We start from the raw sequence: 15,793 nt of genomic DNA on the forward strand, positions 1-15,793 counted from the left end.
TGCAAAACTAACGATGCGGAATGAATGATCATTAACTTAACGACATTTACGAATTAAAATCATCGTTAATTACAGTCATAATAAGCAGCCTATTTTAAGCCTACTACAAGGCCAGGCCTGCCTCCTTACAGAAGAGGGGATATGGGGCTTAGACCCACCACGCTGCTAAAATGCGGGTAGGCGGGGTGATAGTTTAACAGCCACTATCTGAATTGCGTGTTGCCAGTGATGACTTACTGTAAGGTCTGGATTTTGAGGTCTATAGGCGGACGATGTCGCGGGAATCCGCTAGTATTGAAACGCACCGCCTTCAAACTAATAAGAAGGTAGCACATACGATGTTATTTTACGCTTTTTATTTTAGTGGGTAGTTTAATTTTTCCATTTTCAATGTTACATGTTTGCATACCTACCTTCTGAGAACGCAGAACGCGGTTAAAAACGAGAGCTTTTAAATATTTATGTGATTCCTATGATTTTCCCGCGAAAACTCCAGCTTGTTATTAATCTAATACAGCCTAATTCGCGCCAAAATGACAGTCACCGTCATAACAGTGACAGGTAACCCCAACCTGTCACTTTTGTGTCAAAAACGTCATCATTAACAGCTAAATGACAGTAAATTATACAAAATCAAGTCATAATACTCATTACTATCAATTATTTCAACAAGTCAAGCATTCAGTTTACCAGCGTTAATTACTTATAGAGAAATGTTAAACCCTTTAAGCCTTTAGAATAAAGTTGTCAAATAGATAAGACTTGCCTCACCTCTGGCGCATTGCGAATATACAGCTTTCTTGGGAACCAATACTCGGATGATAGGGTTATTCTACGAAATTATCGAACCTTCGAAGCTTCTTTTGAATTTAAAATATCGTGTCAGAATAAATATTAAAAAAAGAGTCTTTAATATTTATTAGTATTAATTAATTAATAAATAAAATATTTTTTATTTATTAATTAATTAATTAGTTAACAAAAATATATTTCAACTGACTAAGAAAGCAGGAGGTTCTCAATTCCGACGCTTATGTTTTTTTTAAATGTTTGCTTCCTTATAACTTCGTAATTTATTAACCAATTTTAAAAAATTCTTTTTTGTTTAAAAGAGTATACTTTTAGATTGGTCCCATTTAATTTTCATGAAAATCGGTCTAGTAATTTTGTTATAAAATCAAAATAACTGAATAACGTCTTTGAAGTCGGTTTTATTTTTTATGCTACAAATATTATTGTGTCCTTACATTAGACACACCTAGACAGTTGATTTGCAATACATGTGTGTGTAATTTTTACACACACTAACAAACATATCGCTTAGACTACATCGTTCGAATATTCGATCGATGTTTTACTGTTCCGGCTGAAGAATCGATCATTTTTATTATTTTCGATATTGCTTTTATTACAAATTTGAGATATATTAAGTCAGAAATACTTACAAATGAAATGTTATCATAATCATTATCATCATCTGGTGGGGGGTCGACCAACACTGCGCTTCCACATCATCATCATCATCAGGCATCAGTATCGACCACTAATCACCCCCTGATAGTTATTTTGGAAATATATTTCATTTACAGAATTAACCTCGCTACAGATTTATTATAAGTATAGATTATGAATGTCATACAGACGACTGTCACCGTACCCATGATAACTGAAAGACACTTTAGTAAGGCAGGTCCCTATGTTATTCGTCTAAGGTAGTTTATTTAGCAAGGCAGGTTCCTACATAATTCGTCTAAGGTAGTGTAAGATATAGAATAACCCAGCCAACAGTTATCGGAGGAATCATCGGCGCACGCGACGGTTTCTAATTTGTAATTACGCGAGCCCGGCTTATTAACTTATTACCTTTGGCTGCACGACAGAGCGGGTTAATCAGGTGTTAGTGTTGCCAGTATAGCTTTATTATAAGCACTATAAACCACAACACTTTACGTAGTGAAATGCCTTTTGTTTTTTTTTTGCACGTGGGGAAATCCTCAAAGCCGTGACAGCCCAGTGGATATAACCTCTGCCTCCGATTCCGGAGGGTATTGGTTCAAATCCGGTTCGGAGCATGCACCACTTTTCAGTTGCGTGCATTTAAAAAAAATTAAATATCACGTGTCTCAATCGATGAAGGAAAACATCGTGAGGAAACCTGCATACCAGAGAATTATCTTAATTCTCTACGTGTGAAGTCTGCCAATCCGCATAGGGCCATCGTGGTGGACTATTGGCCTCACCCCTTTCATTCTGAGAGAAGACTCGAGCTCAGCCAGTGAGCTGAATATGGGTTGATGAAGACGAAGAAATCCTCATGGATACCTTCTTCGGGAGGCAAGAAGGTTATGTCGGACTTCAAACGCTATCATAGGGTAATATTTAGGTGAACATTTATTGGTACTTATCGAATAAACCATGAGGATTTGGTTCGAGCATAAAATGTAATTTCTGTTAGGTAGGTTTTGACGGCCTCCGTGGCGCAGTGGTATGCGCGGTGGATTTACAAAACGAAGGTCCTGGGTTCGATCCTCGGCTGCGCCGATTGAGATTTTCTTAATTAGTCCAGGTCTGGCTGGTGGGAGGCTTCGGCCGTGGCTAGTTACCATCCTACTGACAAAGACGTACCGCCAAGCGATTTAGGGTTCCCGTACGATGTCGTGTAGAAACCGAAAAGGGGTGTGGATTTTCATCCTCCTCCTAACAAATTAGCCGGCTTCCATCTTAGACTGTATCGTCACTTACCATCAGGTGAGATTGTAGTCAAGGGCTAACTTGTAAAGAATAAAAAAATGTACCTACTGGTAATTATTTTATATTTTTATTATGGTCATAGAAAAAAGTATTGTATGCCACTGCACGTAATTAGCCATTGTAACACTCGTGCTACGTGCCCTCATTACATGACAGTGGTTTAAATAATTATTTTATTTTTATATTTTAATCATATTAGGTGAAGATTGAACATAAATAAACAACCTATCTCAGAAACCCAAACCAAACACTTCGAGTTAATTGAAAATGAAAATACACGAGATATTCAAATAAACAAGAATCGAAATACCAAATCTGGCTAACCTTTATTGGGCTTAAAATAAAGGGCGAGACGGCGGTATCTGGGAGCGAATCTATTGTAATTATTTCCTCTAACCAGCAGATAGCATCACGCGGTGTCTACGCCATTAGCTGAGTCCCGGACCTTAGCGCAGTTCGTGCTCACTTACCATTGCTTCTTAGTATTAAGAGCTTTAGCCATAACCACTGACTTGCATTTAGCTAGAGACCGGCACTGCGCAGTTCGTGCTCACTTACCATTGCTTCTTATAGCTTTAGCCATAACCACTGACTTGTAAAAATTCAAAAATTCAAAATTAATTTATTTCATTTAGGCTTAGTTTACAAGCACTTTTTAAATATTAGGATTATGTCATAATTTAATTTAATCTAATGGTGTAAATAATAGTCGAAAACTTAAAATTAAAGTTACGAGGGTATTTAACTAGATGAGAGATGCTTCTTAGTATTAAGAGATTTAGTCATAACCACTGGCTTGTTTTTAACTAGATACCGATACCTTAGAACAATTCGTGCATACTTACCATCGCTTTTTAGTATAGCCAAAAGCCATACCCAAAGACTTATATTTTACTAGATACCGATACCTTAGCACACTTCGTGCTCACTTACCATTGCTTCTTAGTATTAAGAGCTAAAGCCATAACCACAGACTTGTATTTAACTAAATACCGATACTGTAGCACAATTCGTGCATAGTTACTATTGCTTCTTATTATTAAGAGCTTTAGCCATAACCACTGACTTGTATTTAACTAGATACCGATACTTTAGCGAACTTCGTGCTCACTTACCATTGTTTCTTAGTTTTAAAAGCTTTAGCCATAACCACTGTATACAGTACAACAATTCGTGTGTACTTACCATTGCTTTTTAGTATTAAGAGCTTTAGCCATAGTCACTGACTTGTATTTAACTAGATACTGATACCTTAGCACAACTCATGCATACTTACCATTGCTTCTTAGAATTAAGAGCTTTAGCCAAAACCACTGAATTGTTGTTAACTAGATACCGATACCTTAGCGCACTTCGTGCTAACTTAACATTGCTTCTTAGTTTTAAAAGCTTTAGCCATAACCACTGTATACAGTACAACAATTCGTGTGTACTTACCATTGCTTTTTAGTATTAAGAGCTTTAGCCATAGCCACTGACTTGTATTTAACTAGATACTGATACCTTAGAGCACTTTGTGCTCACACCATTGCTTCTTAGTATTAAGAGCGAATGGCATAAAAGTATTTTCACGGACTTGCATTTAGCTAGCTGCGCACTGCGCAGTTCGTGCTCACTTACAATTGGTTCATATTATGAGCTAAAGGCATAAATCTTGCAACGGACTTACATTTACCTAGATATCGACACGATATCTAGGTAAATGTAAGTCCGTTGTTAGAGCAGTTCGTGTTCACTTACCATTGCTTCTTAGTATTAAGGTAAGACATCACTCGGATCAGATTCAAGCTTATACCTACCAGTAATATTGGAACCAATGTTGGAGCCAACTCTATCTATTAATGTCAAAGTGGGGTTTATTGGAGCCAAGGTTGGCGCGAACCTGTAGTGACCCGTTGGCTAGCGCGTCGTGACCAGTCGCTTGACGCGCTCTAATGAAGTCGTAAGCTCGTAAGAGCTTAGCTTTCGCCACGCAAGTATGGAGATGGATTCCTTTTGAAATAAATATTTTTTATACTCCTCTTGCGCAATAAGTACATAAGTAAAGCTTAATGAAAGATGAAAAAACATTTCAAACTTTTTGGGAAAAAATTGATTACAACAAGTCTATAAAAATGAACACTTTAATCTTAAATATTAATAGTAAGCGGATTAAACAGATTATCCGTGATGGTTAACTAAAAAATCATCGTCTAAAATTAAGTAACACTTACCATCCGGAGGTGACCTTCAACATAAAGTGCAATGTGCTTGTGTAGGTATGCTTCTAATGTACATTATGACTACAACATGGCAAATATTTGAATGCATCTGTCAGATTTTTGTCATACTAGCTGAAGCTGTGTGTGGTCACACATGTATATCGCATTTTTGTGGAAATAATAAGTAGATGTATTCACCAGTGCGAAACTTCTTTACTGGACCACTTCCAATGGCACCAACACCCTACAGTAAGAACAAAACACGGCTTCGCAAATAAATACTGTCACATTCATGGGCTAACACAAAAGATTGCAAACACACCAAAGAGGCCAAAACACTTAAACAACTTAAACTTAATCGTAGCAAACATAAAACAGTTGCAGAACTAATGAGAGGGCACCGTTCACAAAATAAACACCTTTCTAGGTATAACCAACAGTCTTCAGTGAAGAGCATGTATGAAGGAATAAGAATATCCGATACATGTTACGCTTAGACATTGACGTGTTACTATACAACACTCAGCACAAATTGGCTGCCCAGCAACACTCGCATGAGACGTTTGGCGACTTAGTGGCCATGTGCGGCAAAGGCCTAGCAAAGAAGAAGAAAAAGACCAATGCCAAATCAAAAATCCATTGAGACGAGAAGAATAGGGATGATGACAGTATTTTTTTCAGTGTATATAAATTAGGCGTATGCTAATAGTAAATCAATTTTGTAAAAGTAACAGGCTATCTGCGATCATTACTTTCGGAGCTACAGGCATTTAAAGGGTCAGAATTTGCGGCGGTGTCACGGATCCCTGAAAAACGCCCCATACAAAATTGCACGAGTAACCAGTATTATATGTGTTAAACCTTCAGATTCCTATAGTTTCAACTCAACTATGTTGAAAATCTAAGCACCAAATGCGCCAAAAGAGAAAAGAGGTATTATTTTTTAAATCCATACAAAGTCCCTCTCCATTAGCACTTACCCTGTGGTACAGTCGCGCTGGGTGGCACTTATTACCGTCATTAGACCGCGGACAGTCGCGAGCACTGCAATTATACCGTTGACTCGTCCGCGCGACTGTACCTGTAAAGCCTGTTTACTTTGCTCTTACTGCATCCTGTGCATCATAGCAACATTATCAGCCTATTTCGATAGTCCTGTATAGGGCTAGGCCTTCCTCCTTAGAGAGAAGGGTATATGGAGGTTATACCCACTACGCTGCTCCAATGTGAGTTGGCGGGCTTAGGATTATGTTTGACACAATAACTATCAGAGGATGATAATGACCATGACCAATTGCTCAACTTGCTATAAAGAAAATGGGATTAAAGTTATGGCTGACAAGCATATGGTGAAAATATTGGATGCAGTAAAGATTATATTATAACGTGAAATTGAAAATTTTCAAAAGCCCACGAAAGTCATGTAATTATTAATTACGTTCTCGATTAAGTCATCAAAATTCTCTTTCAATGCGCTTTCATTTGAGACCCCACTCGAGTATACTTGCAGACATTCTGTTATTCTTCCCACTTTCAAACCCCACAACTTTTAAATGGCTCAATCAATTTTCATCAAACATGTCTAAGAACACTCACACATAAGTCACCTTTCATACAAAAAATAATAATTTAAATCACTTCATGATTATATAATGATTTATTTATTTTGCTATCATCCGCGAAAATTCGGCGAACCCATGTGACAACGTCACCCAGGTCCGACAAAATTTTGTCGACAGGATTTTGTCGGACCTGGGTGACGTTGTCGCATGGGTTCGCCGAATTTTCGCGGATGATAGCAAAATAAATAAATCATTATATAATCATGATGAACTTCCGCAAAGTAACGCCTGCTTCTATCCAATATTAAATCACTTCATCCGTTTGGGAGCTATGGTGCCACAGACAGACTGACAGACAGACAGACAGACACGTCAAACTTATACCCCCTCTTTTTGCGTCGGGGGTTAAAAAATATGAGTCGTAGTTGACTCATATTTTTTAGTAAAAAGTGAATGCAAGAAGCAAAAAGCTCGATCCAGGACTGAAACCTAAGACGTTGTAATCCTAAGCCTACCTCATTATCAACCCATATTCAGCTCACTGCTGAGCTTGAGTCTCCTCTCAGAATGAGAGGGGTTAGGCCAATAGTCCACCACGCTGGCCCAATGTGGATTGGTAGACTTCACAAACGCAGAGAGTTAAAAAAAAATCTCTGGTATGCAGGTTTCCTAATGATGTTTTTCCTTTTCCGTATGAGACACGTTAATTTCTTAAAATGCATACAACTGAAAAGTTGGAGGTGCATGCCCCGGACCGAATTCGAACCCACACCCTCCGGAATTGGAGGCAGAGGTCATATCCACTGGAATATCAAGACGTCCACTAGTAGGTATAATTAAGCAGATAAACAGACACCGTGTCTTCAGTACCTCAAGTATCTAATTGTTTGCCATAGAACAGTTACAAAGCCTTCCGATGGTAAGGCTTTACGGGAAGGCTTCCCACATTCGTGTATAATTTGCTAATGTAATTTCCCGTGCTCATTTACCCACGCCACTTACCGGCCAATAGGAAGTGGGTATTGGTAATTTATACAGGGTGTTTGGCATCCTAATGAACCCTTTTTTTAACTTGACAACGGTGACATCATTTTGACTTAATGCCGGACTTTGATGCCGGTCTCACAACACACACACCGGGTTTTACAATGCAATATTTTAAGAAAGGAAATTGAAAAAAAATAATTTCTATTTATATGTGTACTTTGCTGTTTAGCATATCTAGAAACTGAGGATACACTTGCATCACTAAACTATAATAAAATCTAACGTAATAAAAGGGTTGAAGAATGCAAATGCGTATGATTTTATACTTATTTAATAAAAAAAATTGCAATATAGTAATTATTACAAAATTAAATTATAACTTACTATAACTAAAGAATGAATCGCGATCGGAGATCTGAATTCATAAATTATAACTAAGATCAGCAATCGATCTATTACATTTTGTAAGTAAAACCTACACCTAACCTATACCTAAATGACTACTGATCGACGATCGACCAAGTAATGATGATCGCTAGCTCCTAACTTAAGAGCAAACCGCGGTTGACGTTAGTCAATGTGGGCCGATGCTGATCTTGCGCCTCGTGCAGATGGTACCATGTGCTAGGTTTATAGGCCAACTCTTACATAGCAGCTTCTATGTAACAAGATTTATAATATTAGTCATCATGTTAGCAGATGGACGTCCACTGCAGGACATAGGCCTTTAGTAGGGACTTCCAAACATCACGATACTGAGCCATCAGCATCTAGCGAATCCCTGCGACTCGCTTGATGTCGTCAGTCCGCCTGTTGGGGGGTCGACCAACACTGCGCTTTGTAGTACGGGGTCGTCCATCGGCTCTTCGAACTATGTGCCCCGCCCATTGCCACTTTAGCTTCGTGACTCGTTGAGCTATGTCGGTGACTTTGGTTCTTCTGCGGATCTCCTCACTTCTGATTCAATCACGCAAAGATACTCCGAGCATAGCTCGTTCCATCGCCCGCTGTGTGACTCTGAGCCATAATATTAGTATAGAAAATATTTATTTTAGAACACATGTCCCTTAAACATTTTGAATTATTTTTTGTTAAAGAATGTTATGGAAAATATTCCCGAGCACCCTGTATATTAGTCTAGTTGTAATATTAAGTACATGAAATAATTTAACGCTGATGTCATTCGAAGCACCCTGTATAAGCCGATACAGAGACAATATTTCCCACAGCGCGCGTTAACTCGCGATAAGTAAGTTTATACTGAACGCTGTTACAGACACATGTACACGGCACTTAGAGAAATTAGAACATTCTGGAAACTGGGAGATACACACACCTGTATCACGAATTGTGATGAAATTAATCTTGTGAGATAACCATTTTAAAGGAGATGGCCCATTTCAGGTCCACTCTTAAACCCTGTATCATTAAAATTTTAAAAATACAAATAATTAAAAAGAAATAAACAAAATTAAAACCCAAGTTTTTGAGTTATATGAAGACGGCGCCCTTAAAGCAACTATGACATGACAATTGACAGCAAACGTCAAATCGATTACTGCATTGAAAACGTCATCAATCCGCCATTATTACCCTTAATAGTGTTGCATTTCTTGGAACATAATTAATATTATTTCGAAAGTATTAAAGTAAATTCGTAGATTTGTATAATCAAAAACAGTTAATAGAATATAAGTTAATTTTATTTCCGATAGGGTACAATGACTGGACCTGGGCTTCATACAATTTTGGACCATCTCCTTTAACTAAATAAAAAGAAATAAATAAAATTATAACCCAAGTTTTTGAGTTAAATCAAGATAGCGCCCATAAAGCAACTATGACATGACAATTGACAGCAAACGTCAAAACGACTACTACGTTGAAAACGTCATCAATCCGCCATTACTACCCTTAACAGTGTTGCATTTCTTGGGATAGAATGAATATTATTTCCCTCCCCTTAACCCCTTTCGGTTTCTACATGACATCATAGTGAAACACTAAATCGTTTGGCGGTACGTCTTTGCCGCTATGGTGGTAACTAGCCACGGCCGAAGCCTCCCATCAGCCAGACCTGGACCAATTAAGATAACCTCAAACGCACCAGCCGTGGATCGAACTTAGGACCTCTGTCTTGTAAATCCACCGCGCATACCATTGCGCCACAGAGGTCGTTAAAAATCTAATAAGGGTTTAGTTTTTCGCTTAGAACGGAACCTTAATTAAAAATAAAAGCTCACTTTATTTCAGAAATTATCAAGAAAGGAGAAAACATGCAATAATTCAATTTAAAACTTTTTTTTTAATTTTCGTATTCAACTTTTTGCTTCTCAATTTACACTAATTTATATGATCAACGTACAGACACTCCGTATTTATGGCTTCATTATATTTATACATAAAGTGTCATTACTGTAATTAATGGTTGTCATTATAAAATAATGTAATACCTACTGTAAATAATAGAACAATAAATAATATATTTTTTGTATATATTTATTGATTATTATTATTTCAAATCAATAATTATAATCCTAGGAACGTATTTATTACGTATTTCTTTCTGTACTTGGTCAGAAAAGCTTTATTTTATTAAATCACACTAATATTATAAAGGCGAAAGTTTGTGTGTGTGTATGTTTGTTTCTTTCTTTGCGCTACGACTACTGAAGCGATTTGGCTGAAATTTGGAATGGAAATAGATTATACTCTGGATTAACACATAGGCTACTTTCATCCCGGAAAAATCCATGTTTCCCTTTGTTGTAAAAAACTGAATTCCACGCGGACGAAGTCGCGGGCGTCCGCTAGTATGGTATAAATATGAAAGTTAGGTTGTTAGTTAATCTATAAATAATCTATACTAATATTATAAAGAGGTAAAGTTTGTGTTGTTGTAGGGGGTAATCTCTAGAATTATTTTTCACCTCATTCACGCCCGGTTAAATGATTTAAGAGAACATCCATCAGAAGCTTTTGACTGGTGGACGGCTTCGGCCGTGGTTAGTTACCACTCTACCGGTAAAGACGTATAACCAAGCAATTTAGCGTTCCGGTACGATGTCGTGTAGAAACCAAAAGGGGTGTTTATTTTTATCCTACTCGTAACAAGTTAGCCTGCTTCCATTATATTCATCATCATCACTTACCATCATGTGAAATTGTAGTCAAGAGCTTACTTGTAGAGAATTAAAAAAACCGACTCAATTTTATGCTATGCAGTACTCCTTGAAAATTGTCCGCAAAGCTTACCACTTTTAAATATTATTTCTTTATCTATTCTAAAAAAATCGGTTATATCTTGTTTATTTAACTCACCATGTCATGTTCATCATGATCATTAGAAACCCATATTCGGCTCACTGTTGAGCACGAGTCTCCTCTCAGAATGAGAGGGGTTAGGACAACCACCACGCTGGTTTGCGTGGTGGCATGATTTCACACACACAGAGAATTAAGAAAATTCCCAAGTATGCAGATTTCCTCACGATGTTTTCCTTTACCGTTTGAGACACGTGATATTTAATTTCTTAAAATGCACAAAACCGAAAAGTTGGAGGTTCATGCCCTGGACCGGATTCGAACCTACGCCCTTCGAATCGAAGGCAGGCAGAAGTCATATTCACTGGACTAGCATGTCATGTTACCAGGTGATAATTATATTAAGCAGGTAATTCGTATATTTGCACATGTAAGTAATATATTTAATTGGAAAAAACAATTGACTTAAACTTATAAAACTTACAGTCGATAATTAATTCGACGATATGTATGTAAGGTATGTTATTTCTTACAATTGATGGGAATTCACTAATTAATGTCCAATTGTCAGACCATTTTAACGGCGCACTTTATAGCCAGGCTTTCCTTCTTATAGGATATGGAGCTGATACCCACCACACTGTTTCAATGCGGTTGGCGGGGCTAACGGTATATGGTAGGCGTCCACATAACCACATCGTAAGAATCAGACGTATCGCATCAAACGGATCGTATAGTATTCTTTGTATATGGCACCGTGAAATTGTAAAATATATGTTAGTCTATAATCTTACTCGCGATATTGTAATCTGTCGATATATTGTGAACTGAACATACTGATTACAATTTAACGTGTTATTTTTCTGTATATTATAATCTATCGACGTGAAACCGTTAATTTGTCAATCAGGATGAATTTACAACAGAGTTACAAAAATATTACAGTGGACAATGGACACACCAAAGAAAAAAGAAAAAGAAAGAAAATCGGTGGGATGACCAGTGCGTTTCTTAATTTTTTATAAGCACTTAATTTTAAACACTGTTTAAAATTAACAAAATTTTACTAAATACTAATTTTAAACACTGTTTAAAATTAGTATTTAGTAAAATTTTGTTATTGTTAATTAAGAGTATAATTTTGTCAAATCAAAAGTTAGGTTAGGTTTGGTTAGAACATAAAAATTCTGCGTTTAGGTATAATAAATAATATGTCAGTCTTTAGGTATAATAAACAATAAATAAATACGTGATGTCACAATTCTTGAAGTATTTTATTTGACTGACATATGTTTTTCATTCCTAGCTCTATGGACACAGAACGGTCTGCTGTAAGGCCGACCAATCAGGGGCAAGTTCGGACAGTTGACGTTTGAAGGTTGCAATTTAACGGTTTCACTTCCGATAGATTATAATATACCGAAAATTAACACGTTAAATTGTAATCAGTATATTCAGTTCACAATATATCGACAGATTACAATATCGCGAGTGAGATTATAAACTAACGTATTTTACAATTTAACGGTAACATATATAAAGTGTCAACTTAGTTTTAACTTTTCGAAAAAAAAACTTTCCTACTAAAAATTTTTTTTTGGTAGAAAAAAGCCCGACCGAGGACTCGAACCCAGTACCTCGTGATGGAGACATAAAGGCTAACCTCTGAACTAATAGGCAGTTAGCACTAATTAAGCCTACTCAATTAAGCAACCACAGTATATTTGTGCAAATGACGTAATTTTTCTCGCGTTTGCAAGCTACGCCCACTGTGATTTAATCATCGATGATTTTTTGTGTAAATGTTGATTTAACACTATTTTTTTAATCTTTACAAGTTAGCCGTTGACTACAATTTCACCTGATGGTAAGTGATGATGCAATCTAAGATGAAAGCGGGCTAACTTGTTAGTAGGAGGATGAAAATCCACATACCTTTCTGTTTTGTCGGTAAGGTGGTAACTAGCCACGATCGAAGCCTCCCACCAGCCTGGACTAATTAACCCTCAATCGTCCCAGACGGGAATTGAACCCAGGGACTTCTTGTAAATCTACCGCGCATACCACTGCGACACCGGGGCCATCAAATTATTTAATGAATGAACCCTTGCAATGTGCAAATTAGTGTCATTTATTAACCAACTAGAGTCGTGATAGCCCAGTGGATATGACCTCTGCCTCCGATTCTGGAGCGTATGTAGTTCGAATCCGGTCCAGGGCTTGCACCTCCAACTTTTCAGTTGTGTGTATTTTATGAAATTAAATATCACCTGTCTCAAACGATGAAGGAAAACAAACATTGTGAGGAAACCTGCATACCAGAGAATTTTCTTAATTATCTGTGTGAAGTCTGCCAATCCGCATTGGGCCAGCTTGGTGGACTATTGGTCTAACCCCTCTTATTCTGAGAAGAGACTTGAGCTCAGCAGTGAGCTGTATATGGGTTGATAATGATGATGATGATTAACCGACTTTTTTAAATAATAACAAGTTTTGGACTGGGTTTCATTTCACATTGTTAAACAGTTGTATAATCAAGTTCTACATTATAAAGCACGATTTCAATAAAAAACACACATTTCAAAAAATTACTAAGTGTTCCTAATCCAATTTTTTTTTGGTGAATTTGATTTATAGTAAAAACTTTTTATATTTTTAACGTGCTGGGCCCAAAATTGCTCTTTTAAATCCTTTATTGTGTTACGAAGTTTGCAGGAGGTTCTACTTTCGGCTTTATGTATGTTTTTTTTTTAGATATGTCCAGCGATATTTTCGTCATTTATGGACCGATTTTGAAAATTCTGGATCTGATGATGGCATTCTGGAGAAATCGAGGGAAACTTTCGAAAATCGAGACGGCGTGAATCAGTTTGAAGGCGGTGCCAATCCAGTGTCGTGTTTTAATTAAAGCCGATTCTGAAAGAACCACAGAAATTTTATAATTTAAACGGCTTGAATTAAAACATCAATGGCTTGGCACCGCCTTGATAATATATTGCTAATAATAACGGTAATACATTTTTAGAATCCCTATTAAATTAACATATTTTTCAGCTAGGTGTACTGTGACCATTAAAAGTTCATACAAAAAATTCGATTAACATAAAAAAGAAGTTAGGCTTGTTTTATTTTGGTCTCGCACTCTGGTGTTAGAGAAAGTTACTATAATTACTTTTTCTTTTCAGATTTATCTTAAACACAAGGTAGGCAAGTGACAAAATCTTGATGGAACATTAAAACAATCCCACAGATAGTTAAATCTAAGTCCAACTCTAATCAGCTGAGAGCGTGTTAAAAACATTAGCGCGAAGTAATTAGCGCATCGACAACTGCGAGTGCTAACTGTCACTCCTTTGTCTCTTCACCTACACAATGACAAGCTGTTGAAGGCTAACTTGTTGGTGATTTATGCACAACTAAGTAGTACTCGTACATGTAAGTATTAATTTATATAGGTCCATACAAATAGAAAGAAAAAAAGAAAAGATCTTTATTTTTAAGTAATGCCACATATCACATTAAATCTAAATTATAACATATTATGGCTTAACTGTCCACTCAAACAGTGGAGCACTAAAGAATGCCTTGTAATATGTGGCACAACCTAGAAAAAGGCCCCAACTCAGCATTTTGCCGCATACTTTCAATAAAAAAAGTATGCAGCGCTGATTTTCAGTTAGGACCCAGTTCACCACGCCACGCACACAGTTCAACACTTTATACAAATATTAGTATATTAATTACAAAATATTTATTTATTTATACTTCATTGCACAAAACAAAAACAATAACAAAGAAAACAAAGGAAAACATAGAAAACAAGTATGTGCAAAGGCGGTCTTATTGCTTATAGGAATATCTACCAGACAACCTTTGGATAAAGGAATTAATGTAATTAAATGCGGGATAGTGCAACAAAAAAAAATATATATATATAATAATAAAAATAGTATATTTATATATACTACATGTATAAATATAAAATATACATAATATATATAATAAGTCGTCGTCATCAACCCATATTCGGCTCACTGCTGAGCTCGAGTCTCCTCTCAGAATGAGAGGAAATTACTGCATTCGTCGACAACTGCGACTGCTATGTGTCATTTTTTGTCTCTTAGCACAATGACAAGCTGTTGAAGGCTAACTTGTTGGTGATTTATGCACTACAAAGTAGTGTTCGTACATGTAAGTATTAATTTATATAGGTACATACAAATATTAGTATTAACTAGAAAATATTGAAAGTATACCTCTAATAAGTCGTCGTCATCAACCCATATTCGGCTCAACGCTGAGCTCGAGTCTCCTCTCAGAATTAGAGTAAATTAGTGCATTCGTCGACAACTGCGAGTGCTATCTGTTACTTTTCGTCTCTTAGTACAATGACAAGCGGTTGAAGGCTAACTTGTTGGTGATTTATGCACTACAAAGTAGTACACGTAAGTAATAATTGATGTACTCATATCATACAAATATTGGTATATAAACTAGAAAATATTGAAAGTATACTTTCGTCACTTACACCATTCACCATTCACCTACATGATGACAAGTGGTTGAAGGCTAACTTGATGGTGATTTATGCACTACAAAGTACAATGTGGCAATACTCTTTCTACAAACGCTAACGCTTCGAAAACTAACAAAATGTATAGGAATGACAGATCCGATCGACAACTTGATCATGAACCTATACATTTTTTAATTTTTGAAACGTTAGCGTTTGTAGAGGCCCGGGTATTTAAGACTCACTGAATTTTATTTTGGCTTTTAGTATATTATGTGTCTACGTCATAAAACTGTTTAACTTGAAAATATTTTTTCACATATATTTTTCAATCTTTACTAATATTATAAAGCTAAAGAGTTTGTGTATTTGTTTGCTTGAACGCACTAATCTCACTACTTGTCCGATTTGAAAATTTCTTTCATTGTTAGATAGCCCATTTATCGACGAAGGCTATATATTATCCCCGTATTCCTACGGGAACAGGAACTACGCGGATAAAACCGCGCGTCGTC

Source organism: Bicyclus anynana, chromosome 24 (assembly GCF_947172395.1).
Source record: "Bicyclus anynana chromosome 24, ilBicAnyn1.1, whole genome shotgun sequence".
In the NCBI taxonomy this organism is placed as follows: Eukaryota; Metazoa; Arthropoda; class Insecta; order Lepidoptera; family Nymphalidae; genus Bicyclus; species Bicyclus anynana.